Below are 14,804 nucleotides of genomic sequence, written 5' to 3' on the forward strand. Positions count from 1 at the left end.
AACTAAATTATAACATAGGCCTCCAGAGTTGATGCAGGCCCGAGGTAGGCTGGTGAAAGTTGCTGGCCGCGCCAGCTGAAAGCAAACCGCTTGTGGTCGTTGTCCTTGCTGGTGGGGAGGGGGAAAGGCAGTTGCCAGATCAATAGCTGCATACTAGGCACTAAAGGGCTTGTTCATCTGCTCAAGTAATGGAATCTGGCAAAGCGTTTGCAGTTGGAATCACCTCCTGGTTAAGCTGAAAATAATCCGCCGTCATTCTCCAAGATCCATCTCCCTTTGGCACAGGCCAAACAGGTAAGTTAAACAGGTGTCACCGGAAAGGGGGGCAGCGCAGAGTGGGTCTACCTTGGGCCGACGTGTAGTGTGGGGGTTCTTGGCTTCGTGTAGGAAAGATTTCACAGCACAAGTCCAGGTGATTTTTAAAAAAATTTTTTTTATTTATTTCTAGAGGGGAAGGGAAGGAGAGAGGGAGAGAAATATCAGTGTATGGTTGCCTCTGCCGGAAACACACAATGTACCGTGTGCCCCTGCCAGGAACTGGCCTGCAACCCAGGTATGGGCCCTCACTGGGAATCAAACTTCGATCCTCTGGTTCGAAGGCCCGAGCTCAATCCACTGAGCTACACCAGCCAGGGCTAAGTCCAGGTGATTTTGAGAGTATGTTTATTAAGGCTGGGGCAGTCGAACAAGGAAGGGCTTAGGGTGGAAGAAGTAACAGGAGAGCCTAGGCGGGCTGCTTTGGCTTCCTAGAAATGTTATAGGAAAGAAGTGAGTCAAGGCGGGGCTGCTGTTTGCTCACTGCAAATTCAGGGGAGGGGGGCCATGGAGACAGGTTCAGGGGGTCAGCCTTCCCTCACCTGCTGCTCTTCACGGCCCCTTTTGTCACAAATCAAGTGTCCGTATATGAGGACAAAAACCCTTTGCTTTTGTTCTTGCATATTTGTTTGGCTTGTATAGTGAATTACATTGATTTTCAAACGTTAAAATAACTTTTCACTTTTGACTCAACGGTTTTCAGTGCAGTACATTCGCAGGATTGGACAACCATCACCACGATCGATTTTAGAGTCTTTTTGCCATCCCCCAGAGAAACCAACCCCAAACCAGAAACAGCCACGCCCCTTTGGTAGGCCTGTTTTGATTATAGATTCACTTCAGTTTTCTGCTTCCTTCACAGTCAAACCCAGTGCCCACACTTCAGGATTAGTTCTTCCTTGAAACTCTAGCTCCAGGATCAATGCCTCGAGAATCAGCGAGGTGCTGACTGTTCGGGGTACCGTGCTGGGCACAGGGGCGCAGGAAGACGATGAGCGAATCCAGTAGCGAGCCCAGGCTGGACAGAACCCTCTACAATCTGGGCACCAGGTCAGAGCTGAGCCTTTGAACGAGCTTAAACTCTGAATCTGCATGTCTGTCAGGTGGGAAGAGTAATCCCTTCTCTATTGTATAGGATTGGGGTGGGACAAATAAGAGAATGTGTGTGAAAGCACTTTGAAAATTGTAGAGTATTACTAAGGTACTGTTATTGAAAGGCTGGCAGTTTAGTTCAAGGAGACATGAATAAAAATACAGATACATAAGCAAGTACAACAACTACATTTTTGAGAACTTCCTATGTGCTAAACACCATACTATACATGCATTACCTCATTGGATTCTTATAATAACACTGTGAAGTAAGCACTGCTATTATTTTTATTTTACAGATGGGAAGTGATGCCTATAGGAGGTAAGTACCTCAAGTTATACAGCTCCTGAGGGACAATGGGTGGGGAGGGGTGGTTAGTTTGGACTGACCAGTGTCCCATGGAGGGACCGCATTTTTGGCCTGCGGAGGAAGCTTCCGGTCCTCACAGGGTACAAGTTATTCCGATAGCGATTCCCCCACCCTGATGTGTCTGTTTCCCCACCCACCCTTTTCCATAATTTCTATAAAGGTTTTCTCCTTTGCCCCTCCTTTGCACCGCACCCTGAAATTCCGATTCTTCTCATAGCTTCACAAATCAGCTCTGGGATGGATGCAGAGGCTCCTGTTTCCATGGTAATGTGGGAAGGCTGGTATACCACAGCCAAGTGTAGGCGATGCAAAGAATTGGCTCAGGATCCAAAGGTGTCGGTAGTAGCCAGGGTCCCGGAAAAGAGATCGATGAGAAAGCCAAGTCTGAGTGACTGGACCTCCCTCAAGCTCCAGAACCTCCACCTCCACCACGCCCCCTGCCCTCCCCAAACTCCTAATTTGGAGTAGAAGCTAGGAGCCCTGGGAGGGGAAACGGTATGGGCTCCGAAGCCTAAGCTACCGCCCCTGACTTGTTTAAAGACGCAGCCTAATCTTGATTGGAAAAACTGCCCAGTAGGGGGGCGTCCCCTTCCCCGGGCCCCGCTGCCCTGCCCTGCCCCGGCTCTTCTCTGCTCTGCTCTGACCTCATTCTGTGGCCACCTGGCTCGCTGCCGAGGCGCTGAAGGGGAGCGGGGAAGCCAGCAGGGGGCAGAGTCTCCCTCATTCAAAGCTGCAAGATTCCTTCCTCAGCTCTCTCCACCCCTGCTCTCACCAGGATTATTTTCAGCTGACAGGCTGCAAAGGCGCAGTAGGTGGATTTCAGGAAAAGGAGCTGGCTTCTGGAAGGAGCTGTGAGTCCCTGAAACTTCGGTCTTAAGCCGCGGGCCCCCTGGGGAGAGGGGTATTTAGGGCCACAGACAGAGGGGCTGAAGTAAGGGGCATTTTAACTTTTACTGGCATAGGTTTCGTCTGAGGTTTTTCTTGATCTACTGAAAACATTTAAAACTCCCTACCCCCAAAGCAGAGGCTAAGCCATCCATTCAAAAACTATTTATTGAATATCAGTTATTATATTCACAGGTGAATGCATCCAATCAAAAACCAGTGTTCATAAAGTGCCTACACATTTCTTAATGATTCTTGACCATCATGGGCTTTTCTTGGGAGGAGGGATGTTACACATCTTCGGGATTATGATAAAAAATACAGACTGTCTTCAAAAAGGAAGGCACACATTTTTGTATGATTTCGGGCGCCTCATGAACCCGTGGACATAGGTTATCTGTGGGCCCCAGGGCATCAACTCCTGGTCTAATATGGGCTCTGTGCTGAGCACTGAGGATGCAACAATAAAGTAGATCAACATCCCCCCTGACTGAGCTTGTGACAGGGTAATGGGAGACACAGATAAGTACAGAGATGCCTAAAATACAGTGAGGATATCCAGGTGCTGGGAGATCCACCTGCCTAGATCCCGGGCCTCACAGAAGGCTTCCTAGAGGAAGTGATGGGCAAGGAAGTGACTAAGAAGGAGTAGGAGCTGGCCACACAAAGACCTGAGGAAGAACACTTTGAGCAGTGAGGAAAGCCCAAGTAAAGGCCCTGAGAAGAGAGAACAGCAAACTTGAGACAGTGACAGCGACCCAGGGTGGCTGGCTCAGAGATACAAGGAAGACTGGCGAGAGGTGAGTTGAGAGGGCTGAGTGCCATGTGTAGGCCCTGGGAGGCAATGAGAACAAGGAGGCAGCTGCTGCCCTCAAGGACACAGACAAGACAGTGAGTGGTTATGCTGCAGAAGTGTGGGTTAGACATTGGAAGTGAACACAGGTGGTATGGGAGTGTATGGGAGGAGCTTTAGACTCAGTCTTGGGGATCAGGCCCAGGAAAGGAGTCTCACTCAAACATTCAGTGTATCCAGAATACCCTGAGCCTCTGAAACCATTTGCAAGAGGAGGGAGGGACCAGCAGCTTGATCTGACTGCCCCTCCCATTAGGAACATCTTTTACTCTGGAGGTGTGGAGGGCTGTGCTGCGGTGAGCTCAGCTCTACATACTTTTTAAGAATTGTGGTCAAAGGCAGCCTTGGCTGGAAAAGTGGGTGAGGAGGGAGACCAGTAGGCTTGGCCCCTGGCTCTCTGCTGTGGGCCTAGGGGTGGAACTGGGGGAGCAGGGATGAGAAAGGGGAGCAGATGTTGCAATGATTGCCAGTGATTTACCTTGTTTAACAGACACTCATGTAACACTTATACATGTCAAACACTAGCCTAGACTCTTAACAAATACTAATCCATAACACTCCTAGGAGGGAGGTGTGATCATCTCCTCATTTTACACATGGGGTGAATTCAGCACAGAGCAGTGAAGTAACTTGGCAAGATCACACAGCAAGTGACAGAGCCACCATTTGAACCCAGGCAATCTGGTTCCGGAGGTGGGGGTCTTCACCACTAGACTCTGCTGCCTCTTGAGAGCAAAGGCAAGGGTTAAGAATTGAACCCAGGCCTTCCACACACTAGACAGATGTGGAATTCTACCATCCACCTCTTGGGACACTGAGAAAGTAGGAGGAGCACCACTAAGTGGGAGGTCCCAGGTCAGTGGGAGGAGCCTTGGGAAATGGTGAGGCCTTGTACCTGGGGGAGCTGCCAGAGACTAAGGCCTAGAGATCCAGGACTAGAGAGGGGAAACAAGTTAAAAGACAAGGTCAGGGGCCCATGATACCCAGCTTTTGCCTCTTGGGTCAGTGACATCTCTTGTCATTCGCTTTTCACAACTTTCTAGTCACACTCTTCTTTCTTCTCCCAGGGACTTCTTACTCCCTGTTGTCTCTGCCCTAAGCACCCTTGTGAGTTCACACACATTTCCCCTTTTCCCAGGCTGGCCCCCACTCAGCCTTTATTTACTTATTTATTTACTTACAAATGCTATCCAGTAGCAGCTTTTAACAAATTTTCTATTCACCGGTTTTAGACAGAGAGAAAGAGAGAAGTATCAATTTTGTGTGTGTGTTTTAAAATATTTTATTGTTTATGACATGACTGGGGTTGCTCGGTGGACCGAGTGCTGGCCTACAAACTGAAGGGTCACCAGTTCGATTCCTAGTCAGGGCACACACCTGGGTTGCAGGCCAGGTCCCCATTTGGGAGTGTGCAAGAGGCAACCACACACTGGTGTTTTTTCCTCTCTTTCTCACTCACTTACCCTCTCTCTAAAAATAAATAAATAAAATCTTTAAAAAAATAAAATATTTTACTGTTTATTCTATTACAGTTGTCCCAGTTTTCCTCCCTTTGCCCTCCTCCACCCAGCCCCCATCTCCTGAGGAACATCAGTTTGTTGTTTCACTTATTGATACATTCCTTGGTTGAGTCTTGTATGTGTTCCTGACCTGGGATCGAACCCACAACCTTGGCATGTTGGGATGGCACTATAACCAAGTAAGCTACACAGCTAGGACTCCTCCTCAGCCTTTAATTCTCAGCCTCACTGTGGGTTCTTAAGAGAGACCCACTTGAATCCAGTCTCTGAATTAGATCCCTGTGTTATTCTCACAGAAGTACCCTATTATTTTCCTTAATCACCTCCCTCATCATTTGAAGTTATATATTCAGTTATATATATTTACTTAAGGCCTGACTCTCCCACTAGAATGCGTGCTCCTGAAGGCAAGGGCCTCATCTTATTCTCCACTGTCAGCCTTGCTCCTGGCGTAGGGCGGGGCACATAGAGATACTCCATAACATTTTGCTAAGTGAGTGTATGCATTTAGAGGGATCTTAGAGGTCCACTTGTCCAATGCTTCTCTCCCTCTTCCGTACGCTCAATGGGTCACGTACCTTGTCTTTGAATACCCAGTGGCAGAGAACTCACTACCTTATCAAGGGGCCCATTCCACGTTTGAAGAGTTTTAATAATTAGAAAGTTCTCTCTCACCAAAGGAAACTCTGAAACGCTGTTACTTCTTGGTCCTAGTGTGGCCCTCTGAAGCTGTATGAGGGGCAGGCGGCCCTCACACAGTGGCGGACAGCTGCTGACCCTCCGCCCTCAGGCCTTTTCTCTGCCACCTGAGACACCCTTCCAGCTTGGGGAGGCTGGGTTCCTTCACCGTTCTCCACCCCTCAAGAAACCCATGGCTTTTGTCAGCACCTGGAATGTAGCCTGAATTATGAATTAGTACCACCCCTCCGAGCCACTCCAGAAACTGCAGCACAAGTCTGGGAGGAGAGGGAGGAAAGAAAGCTGTTTCTTCCTCCTCAATGCAATGGGGAATGCATTTCTCCGGGAAATAATATTACTAATGATGGCTGGGCCCCAGGCGAGTCCTGAACCAGATGTGCCATTGTCAGCTGTATTCTGGGTCAAGTGGCTTTGCTGAGCCCATTTGATACCTTTTCTCTGGGAAAAATGTGTTTGGGTTCCAAGCAGCCAAGTTATATATAAACCCTTTAGATAACCAGCTTACAAATCGGGGCTGCTTCCACAGAAGTATTTAGGTAACACCGAGTGGGAGAGCGAAGGGGTGAGAACAGAGTGGGCTTGCTGGGAAAAGTTTCCAGGAAGTCTTTGTAGCAAAGACCAAGAAAGTGGGAAGGCGCACGGGCACCGGGCGGACCGACCTGGGTTCAGCTCCCAGGTCTGCTACTGCTGGCTGTGGGGCCTGCTGGCTTTACCTACTTCCCCTCAGATTCGTCTCTCTGGTAGACAATCATTTTTACTTGCAGAGTCGGAGGGGCCACTAAACAGAGAGTGTTTGTGACATCTCGAGCCCTGCCCTGCACATGAGTGCCGATGGATGGTAGGTGCCATCGTGCCTCCAAAATTGGGTCTTGTCCTTGATGTGAGGTAACAGGATTCCTGACCTGCTGAAGTGCCACATGGCTGAGCTGATTACACTGTCCTCTGCCTTCTCCACAGAGATGTTCCAAAGGATGGGGGTGCAGAGGGGCTCTGAGTGTCCCCCAAAACAGGTGCTTCAGCACATGGTGTTTCCCTAGAGGTGTGGGTCTGTGGCTCTGGTGATTGTATGTATTCATGTGACAATATATGGAAATGTTCCGCCTGTTACTGGGATTCAGGAGATTCCCCGCCCTCTCTCGGGCTTCATTACTCAGCTCTCCTCGGTCCCAGGCCTTATCGCTTAGCTGTCTGCCCTCTGGCCTCTTCCCTTTGTTTACCAACTTGGCCGGCTTTCTCCTCTGGGAACAAAGGAGGCGTTCAGTTCTGGGCAGTGCCTGGCTCCGGCTGCCCCACCTCCACCCCCTTTCCCTTTCCAGGAGTGTCACCCCCATCCTGTCTCAGGCAGACCCCCTTGGTGCCGAGAGGCCCCTTCCCACACTTCCAGGGAGAGGGGAGGCTGAGATCCTGGATTGGCACCCCCTTTTTTCTCACCCTCCGGCTCCCAATCCTGTCCCCAGTGAGGCCCCTGAAGCTTCACTTGTCTAGGCTGGAGGCAGCTCCTCTCCCCATTGTCTGGCCAGGATTTGGAAGCTCTGGTTTCCATAGCAACCCCTGGGCATTTAATTAAGGGAGGAGGCCTTCATCTCTTCTGGTCCCAGCAGTTCCAAATCTCTACCCGAAAAGGATGCCCTGAGGGGGTGAGGGAAGAGCATTGTCCTCTAAATTCTGGCTTCTCCACAGAGCCCATTACATAGTTTGCCCAGCCCAGCCCCTCCCACCTGCCACCCCTGTCCCCAGCTCACATCAGAGCAGGCTGGGAAGACCTCTCTAGTCAGCTAGGGCAAATTTGGGGTCCCAGGACAGCAGGGGTTTTGAGGGGTGACAGGCAATTGCTGTAAACCCCTGTCATAGACGTGGTTGATTTGTTTACTGGCTTATCTATGAGGTTGGAGGTGGGGTGACAGATTATTCAGCACCTGCCTCCCATCCAATTGCTTTACCATGGAATGGGGTTGAGGGAGCTTTTTGTACCCTCTGAAGTTGAATGTAAAATGTTTTATATAAACTCAATATAAGTTTTCTTGGGTACGGGGTAGATAGCTTTCATCAGATCCACTGAAGGGACGAGTGATCTCAAAAAGGTCCTCAGTCCTGCCTCTGTGGCTGGGAGACCTAAGGCAGATTCCTTAGCCTCTCTGTGCCTGAGTCCTCAGCTATAAGCTGAGGATGACGATACCGCACAAGATCGAGGGTATCTCAGTAAGGGGTTGCTGTTGTTACAGTTCTTATTGCTGTGCAAGAGGGCGAAATGGAAACCCCATTCCTCACCCACACCCCCCCACGGTGGCAGGGCTGCCTCGCAGTTGGAGGCCTTTACTTCCTCCCCCTTCTCATCCCCTCTCCGCCCCACCCCAGGCTTCTGGAAAGTGCTCCAGACTTTGATCGGAAGCCGGCACCTTTCAAGAACCTCGTCACAGGGTGTGGAATTTCCAAGCTCCGGTCACCGAGTTATCCCAGTTCCTGAAATTCCTGTCTCTGATTTCTCATCATGTTGCCATGACCACTTTTCCCCATTTCTGGTTACGTTAGTTTGTGTGTGTGTGTGTTTCCTTTTCACGGTATTTTTAGACTTTGGAAAAAATAAACACAGTTCACACACTAGCACCTTCCTGATCTTTTGGGTTTTCACGGGGGGGGGGGCGGCGCATTTCTTTCCCCTGACTGTCCCCCACATCCTTACTTTTACTGTTGAAAATTCCCAGACTTGCCCCACCCATCTCTCATCACTCTGCCTCTCCCACCCCTCCGCACTGATAAATGAAGACCGTAACAGAATTCTGAACTGGATGGGTCTCTGGATCTTTTATTCTCTATATTTTTATCTTGTTTCCCTCCTGGAAACTTCCCCCACTGTGGCGTTTTCCCCTCCTTTACAAGAGGCAACTCTAATTGGCCGTTCTTGGCCTGCCCCACTATGATAGCCCCCAAATTCCAAGGAGGAGCTGGGGAGCCAGATGAAGCCCACCGACTATGTTCAGGCTTCGTCATCAGTTAAGATAGTGCTTAGCTCACAGAGGTGTCAAAGGTGCCAGGGAAACAGTGTGAGGAGAGCGCTGAGCACAGCGCCCTGCAGGAACCGGAGGTGATGCTCTCTGGACTAGAGGGTCCTAAGGATGCAGGCTGATTTCTCAGCCCTATTTAGCCCAACTCTGTTCACGCCCCAGCCAGAGTCAGGAGCTGCACTCGGTGCCCTCAGTGTGAGAAGACACAGGTGATAAAGGGGGCACTGGGGGAAGGGCCGAGAATTATTTTGTGAGGGCAAAGAAAGGGATTTGGGTCATTTAATACGGAGGAAACTGGAAGGGGGAAGGAAAGACTCAGTAATACCAGCAGGGCTCAGGACTCTGTCCGGCAACTCTCTTTCCTCTCCCTCAGGAAAGAGGAAGTGTGGGGTTGGAAAGCCTGAGTCTGGCCATCTGAAGACTGGTCCAGCCGCGAGTGAAACCTTGGCCCAGGAAACCCAGAGTTCTTACTGAAGAAACTGAGGCTTACAGAGGCTGTGGCTTGTCTAAAGTCACAGGTTAGTAAGTGCTGGGCCCTGCACCGGTATCTCAGCCTGCTGAAGGCGAGGAGCCAAGGCTTTTAGAGCCATGCTGTACCTGCAGACCATGAGCCCCATGTGATCAGATGCCCCACGGGTCAGGTGGGATGGCCGCCCCAGGGGACACTCCTGGTTTGCTTAAGATTCCCAAATCCCAGGAAGTTCTAGGAAGGAGGGAGGGTGATGCAATCAGCACCATCTGAAATGTAAGAAAGCTCAGTGAGAGGCTGAACAATTTTCCCAAGGTTATGCAACTAATAACTGATAGAGCCAAGATCAGACCGGCCGTGTGGCTCGAGCCTGTACTCTCCACCTGTGCTGCTGCTGGAAGTGCTGGGCATTGAATCTGGTCCAGCAGCCCCCTGAGCCGGAATGCTGATGTGTTCTGTGCCCGCTCTCCCGCCCTCAGAGCACTGAGGGGTGAGCGAGACGGAGCGCAGTGCAGCGAGCAGGAGGCACACCACCAAGGTGTTTTCATTATGTCTGGCTGCTCTAGTTCTGCCTTTCCATTGTTTGCTCTGTGCCTGTGTTTATACCCTTCAGAAGCCTGGGGACAAAGCTCTTTTTCAGTATTTGTCCTCAGACTATACGCAGTATTACCGGTAGACAGGTGACTGTCTGATCCTCTGTTTCACTCACTGCTGGACTCTGGTCGTTTGGAGCGCCCTGGAAACTGGCGCTGTAGGTAGAGCTGGAAGCCCCTCTCAGGCAGCAAAGTCTGACCTCGCATCTTGTAGATGAGAACGCTGGGGCCCAAAGAGGTGAAGAATCTTGAGTAGGACCATTCCTTTGACGTTCAGACACTGCACGGCTGCCGTGCCCTGGGCACTGTCCTAGGCACCGAACACAAGGAACTGAGCTGGAGGCTTTTGCTTTGTGGAACGATGGGTGTCCAACCAACCAACGGGGCCACAACAGTCCAGTCAGGGCTCTTGTCTTTGTTTTTAATATAGCCATTTACAAATAGAGAAACTACAGGGTCCAGAACGAATAATGCCCCTTTTTTATTACAAAGTCATAAGCGTGTAATTCTGTAATATAACAGTATCACAGTCAAGCATACCATATGCCATTTTAGGTGAAATGTTTCCATTAAAACTATGTATTTTCACACCCATATTATTACTTGACCAACCACACTCACACGGGCCTTACTTTTGTCAGACCCTGGATATCTCCTTACAGTCATTTTCCTACCTTAATAGGTTTGCCTCAGTTTTGCTGGCAGGAAATTTGGGGGCAGGCAGGGAGAGTTATATTTATATTTTGATCTTTGCCAGATCAAGAAGGACCTCTCGGAGGGGCCCAGGGGAGTAGAAGCACAAAGACCCCAGGGAGGCTGTGATGAAGGGTGAGCAGAAGGACAGAGCGGAGAGGAGGGTGTAGGAGTCGCTTACAGGAGAGAATAAGGAAGTGTCTGGGCTTGGGAAACTGGAGAGGAAGTAGGTCTGGCTCCAGGCCCACATCATTTCCCAGCTGACTTCCAAATCCCTGAGGTCCTTTCCTCCCTTAGAAGTCCCCTTAGCATGAGGACCCCTTGCACTCACCCTGCAAGTGGCCGCCTTGGTCTTGACCAAACCCTGGGTGGTGGCAAAAGAAGGTCTGTGTGCTGTGGTCTCACCAGTCCCCCGTACTCCAAGGGCCTGCTCTGCATATGGCTGGCGTTGAGTTCCCACTGGCTATGTTCTGCTCCCCTCTCCTACCCCCCAACTCAGCCTGAACCAGACAGGATATGGGCTTCTTTGGACCACCATCTTTACTACTGCCTCCCTCTGTTTCCCCTCCTGTCTACCCTCACCTGTCTTCATACTTTCTTCCTAACTCTTAATCTAGCTCAGGTTGCTTTTTTTGAGGTAGAGGTCTTTTCTCTTCCTTTAAACACCTTTACTCACACACATACACACAGGCATTTACTGGTCCTCTTCCCAGGCCTCCATCTCTTGCTTCCATGCCATTCCGTTCCCCAACAACATTCCCTGAACCCTGGCCCACCTCTCAGCATCTTCTTCCTTCATAAAATTTTCCTGGAAAATTCTCCTCTTTGCTTTTGTTTCTCCTTCCAATTTCTCAGCAGACTCATGTAACAGTCCCCAGTCCCCAGGATGAGGAGCAAAAGAAAAGCACAAGAAAGGAAAAGCCCCAGGAACCGGCCTGGCTCTCATAGCTAGACTTTGCTTTGCTCCTGTGGAGTGTAAATAACTTCACAGAACACCGCCATCAAGCGAGGCCATTCTGTGACCATGATAATGATAGATCAAGAATGAGGCCTCTCTGCAGTCACGTCCAAACTCAGACAAAAATAAGAACATTGTCCAAGCCACAAAAATGACTAAACAGCCCCTTCTCCTAGCTAATGAGTGGCTGCTGCCTCTTTACCTATCAGAGCTTTCATCCTGCTTCATTCCTTTCACCTTCTATATAAAAATATTTTAAAGATTTTATTTATTTATTTTTAGAGAGAGGATGAGGAAGGGAAACATCAATGTGTGGATGCCTCTCATCTGCCCCTACTGGGGCCTGGCCTGCAACCCAGGCATGTGCCCTGACTGGGAATTGAACCAGTGACCCTTTGGTTCACAGGTCAGAACTCAATCCACTGAGCCATATTAGCCAAGGCTATATAAAACTTATCAAGGTACCCAACTGTAGAATTCCCCAGCTTCCTGATAGCATCCTACCTAGAGCAAAGCCTTCTTCTTTGACCTCTCCTCAAACCACCAAGTGTAAATCCAAATCCTTAAGTCCTTTCTAACACTCCACTGGGTGTTCCACAGTTCTGCCATGGCATGTGTTCTCCTCATTGAAATGAGTACGCAAACCCAGTTTTGTCCAACTACTAGTATCTTCTGGTGGCCTTTGGCTGGAGGGCATTGACAATTATTAACAACATATAAGGCCCTGGCTAGTGTGGCTCAGTGGATTGAGCACTGGCCTGTGAACTGAAGGGTTGCTGGTTCCATTCACAGTCAGGGCACATGCCTGGATAGCAGGCCAGGTCCCCAGTAGGGGGCACTTTAGAGGCAACCCCACATAGATGTTTCTCTCCCACTCTTTCTCCTTCTCCTCCCCTCTCTCTAAAAATAAATAAATACTAAAAGAACCTATGCACCCCAGTGTTCATAGCAGCACAATTTTCAATAGCCAAGTGCTGGAAGCAACCTAAGTGCCCATCAGTAAATGAGTGAATCAAAAAAACTGGTACATTTACACGATGGAATACTACGCAGCGGAAAGAAAGAAGCTCCTACCCTTTGTGACAACCTGGATGGAACTGGAGAGCATTATGCTAAGTGAAATAAGCCAGGTGGTGAGGGATAAATACCATATGATCTCACCTTTAACTGTAACATAATCAACAAAAGAAAAAAGCAAACAAAATATAACCAGAGACATTGAAATTAAGAACAATCTGACAGTAACCAGAGGGGAGAGGGGAGGGAACAATGTGGGGGAAGGGTTTTCAGGAACAACTATAAAGGACATGTGGACAAAACCAAGGTGGGATGGAAGCAGGGGAGGGAGATGGAAATGGCTGGGGTGGAGGGAAGTGGTGGGGGGAAAATGGGGACAACTATACTTAAACAACAATAAAATAATTTTTAAAAATCTTAAAAATAATAAAATAAACAACATATAGGTATACTTGTATGTATTTTAAAAACTTGCTAAAAAACAAAATTCAGCTGAGTACCAGTAATTTTGGGAGATCTGATTGGCTTTATGAAGCAGTTCATGAATCAGACTGAACCCTGTCCAGCAACTAGAAGGCACTGGGAGAGGTTGTACAGAATAGAAGGTTTTTATAGGAAGAAGGGTTGTGGAAGGCAGCTATTAACAAAAGAAAAGACAGGATTATTTTGGGCTGAGACAGCTTTTTCTTGGGTGGCGTGTAGCATGCAGTTCACCTCTCTTTTCTATGGGGGAGGGGATGGAGGGGGACCGCAGGACAGACTGCTTCGTTGGTGCTGCCCGGAAAAGTCCAGCCTGGTTGACTATGGTACCATTTCTGGGAGGAGCTGAAACTGTAATTAGATCTGATATTAAATCTAGGTTTGGTATCATGGGGTTTTAGCATGAGCAACACCATTTTGTGCCAGGGGTTTTCTCTTAAACTACAAATGCTTATATTTTGGAATTTGATACTATTTTTGCATTTTATGCTATTATAGCCTCAGATTTCCTTTCCTAATTATGTTTTCAGGCAAATTGCCCTCCCCATGTCTGTCTCAGTGGATTGGATTGATTCCTTAGTCCTTGGGTGTGCTTAGCATTTTCCTGTGTTCGTACTCTCCCCTAACTAATCTGGTGTCACCATGGGGGCCCAGGTGAAACTACCCTCGTCTGTGAGGCTTCCACAATCACCTAACCATATCTGACCTCCTCCCTCCTCAGCACTCCTACTGCCCTGGGTTTTAATTACCCACAAGGTTTTTGCTTTATCTCCTCATATAGCTGTGAATTCCCTGAAGAAAGACTGAGCCTTAAAAACTTGGTTAATACTCTAGTAGCTGCTCCAACTATAAATGACCAGTTAAAAGCTCTGGTGTCCTGAAGTGCTGGGGGCCACAGATCCCTGAAATCATGAGAAGAGTGTGGTTTAGGAGGGAGGAGTGGAGCACCTGAGTCATATTAAGGAAGAATGGGCCTGGCCCTGCCAGACTCCTGGGAGACACAGGTGGCGCGGTGCCTGGAAGCTCTTTGTAAGGATCACTGGGGCACAGAAAGTACTCGGCCAGTGTACCCTTTGGTAAGAGTCTGAGTGAATTTGGATTTGCTATCACCCTGAACACCTTTGTGTGCTCTGTCACTGTCCCAGATTAGGGCTTTATCAGAGTAATCGGAGTAAAAAATAGATAGGGCAGCCCTGAGCTTTGAACATGTGGTACTTTCTCTTTCTCCATCTCTCTATTTTCCTCTCTCAGCTAGTGGTTTTCTTTCTTTCTTTTTTTAAAAAAGCCTTTCTTTATTTTTTAAAGACTTTATTTATTATTTTTAGAGATAGGGGAAGAGAAGGAGAAAGAGGAGGAGAGAACTATCAGTGTGTGGTTGCTCCTCACACTCCCTCTTGTTCCTCTTGCAGGACCTGGCCTGCAACCCAGGCATGTGCCCTGACTGGGAATTGGACTGGCGTCCCCTGGTTCATAGTCCACGTTCAGTCCACTGAGCTACGCCAGCCAGGGCTCTCAGCTAGTGGTTTTAAAACTGTGATCCCTGGAGTTTGTTCCACAAGCTGGGGGTTAAGTGAGCCCCTCTCCAAGTCCCTCATTCTGATTCAACCAGAGCAATTTTTTTTTTTCAACCAGAGTGATTTTGGTTTGCATCTTTTTTGGTGTGTTTTGAGATTCTGCATAAGATTTAATTTGTCAAGGACTTTACTACATGTAAACAACATCATGGAAATGTAATCAGCAAAATCCAAAATATGGAATACATCATAGAATAAACAACCTGGTTTCTTTAAAAAATAAATTGCAAGAAAAAAGGAGGGGTTGATGGCACTTATGAAATGAAAGACATAAGAGCCATATC

Source organism: Sturnira hondurensis, unplaced genomic scaffold (assembly GCF_014824575.4).
Source record: "Sturnira hondurensis isolate 20B ecotype Veracruz unplaced genomic scaffold, ASM1482457v3 Scaffold0020903, whole genome shotgun sequence".
NCBI classification, from domain to species: Eukaryota; Metazoa; Chordata; class Mammalia; order Chiroptera; family Phyllostomidae; genus Sturnira; species Sturnira hondurensis.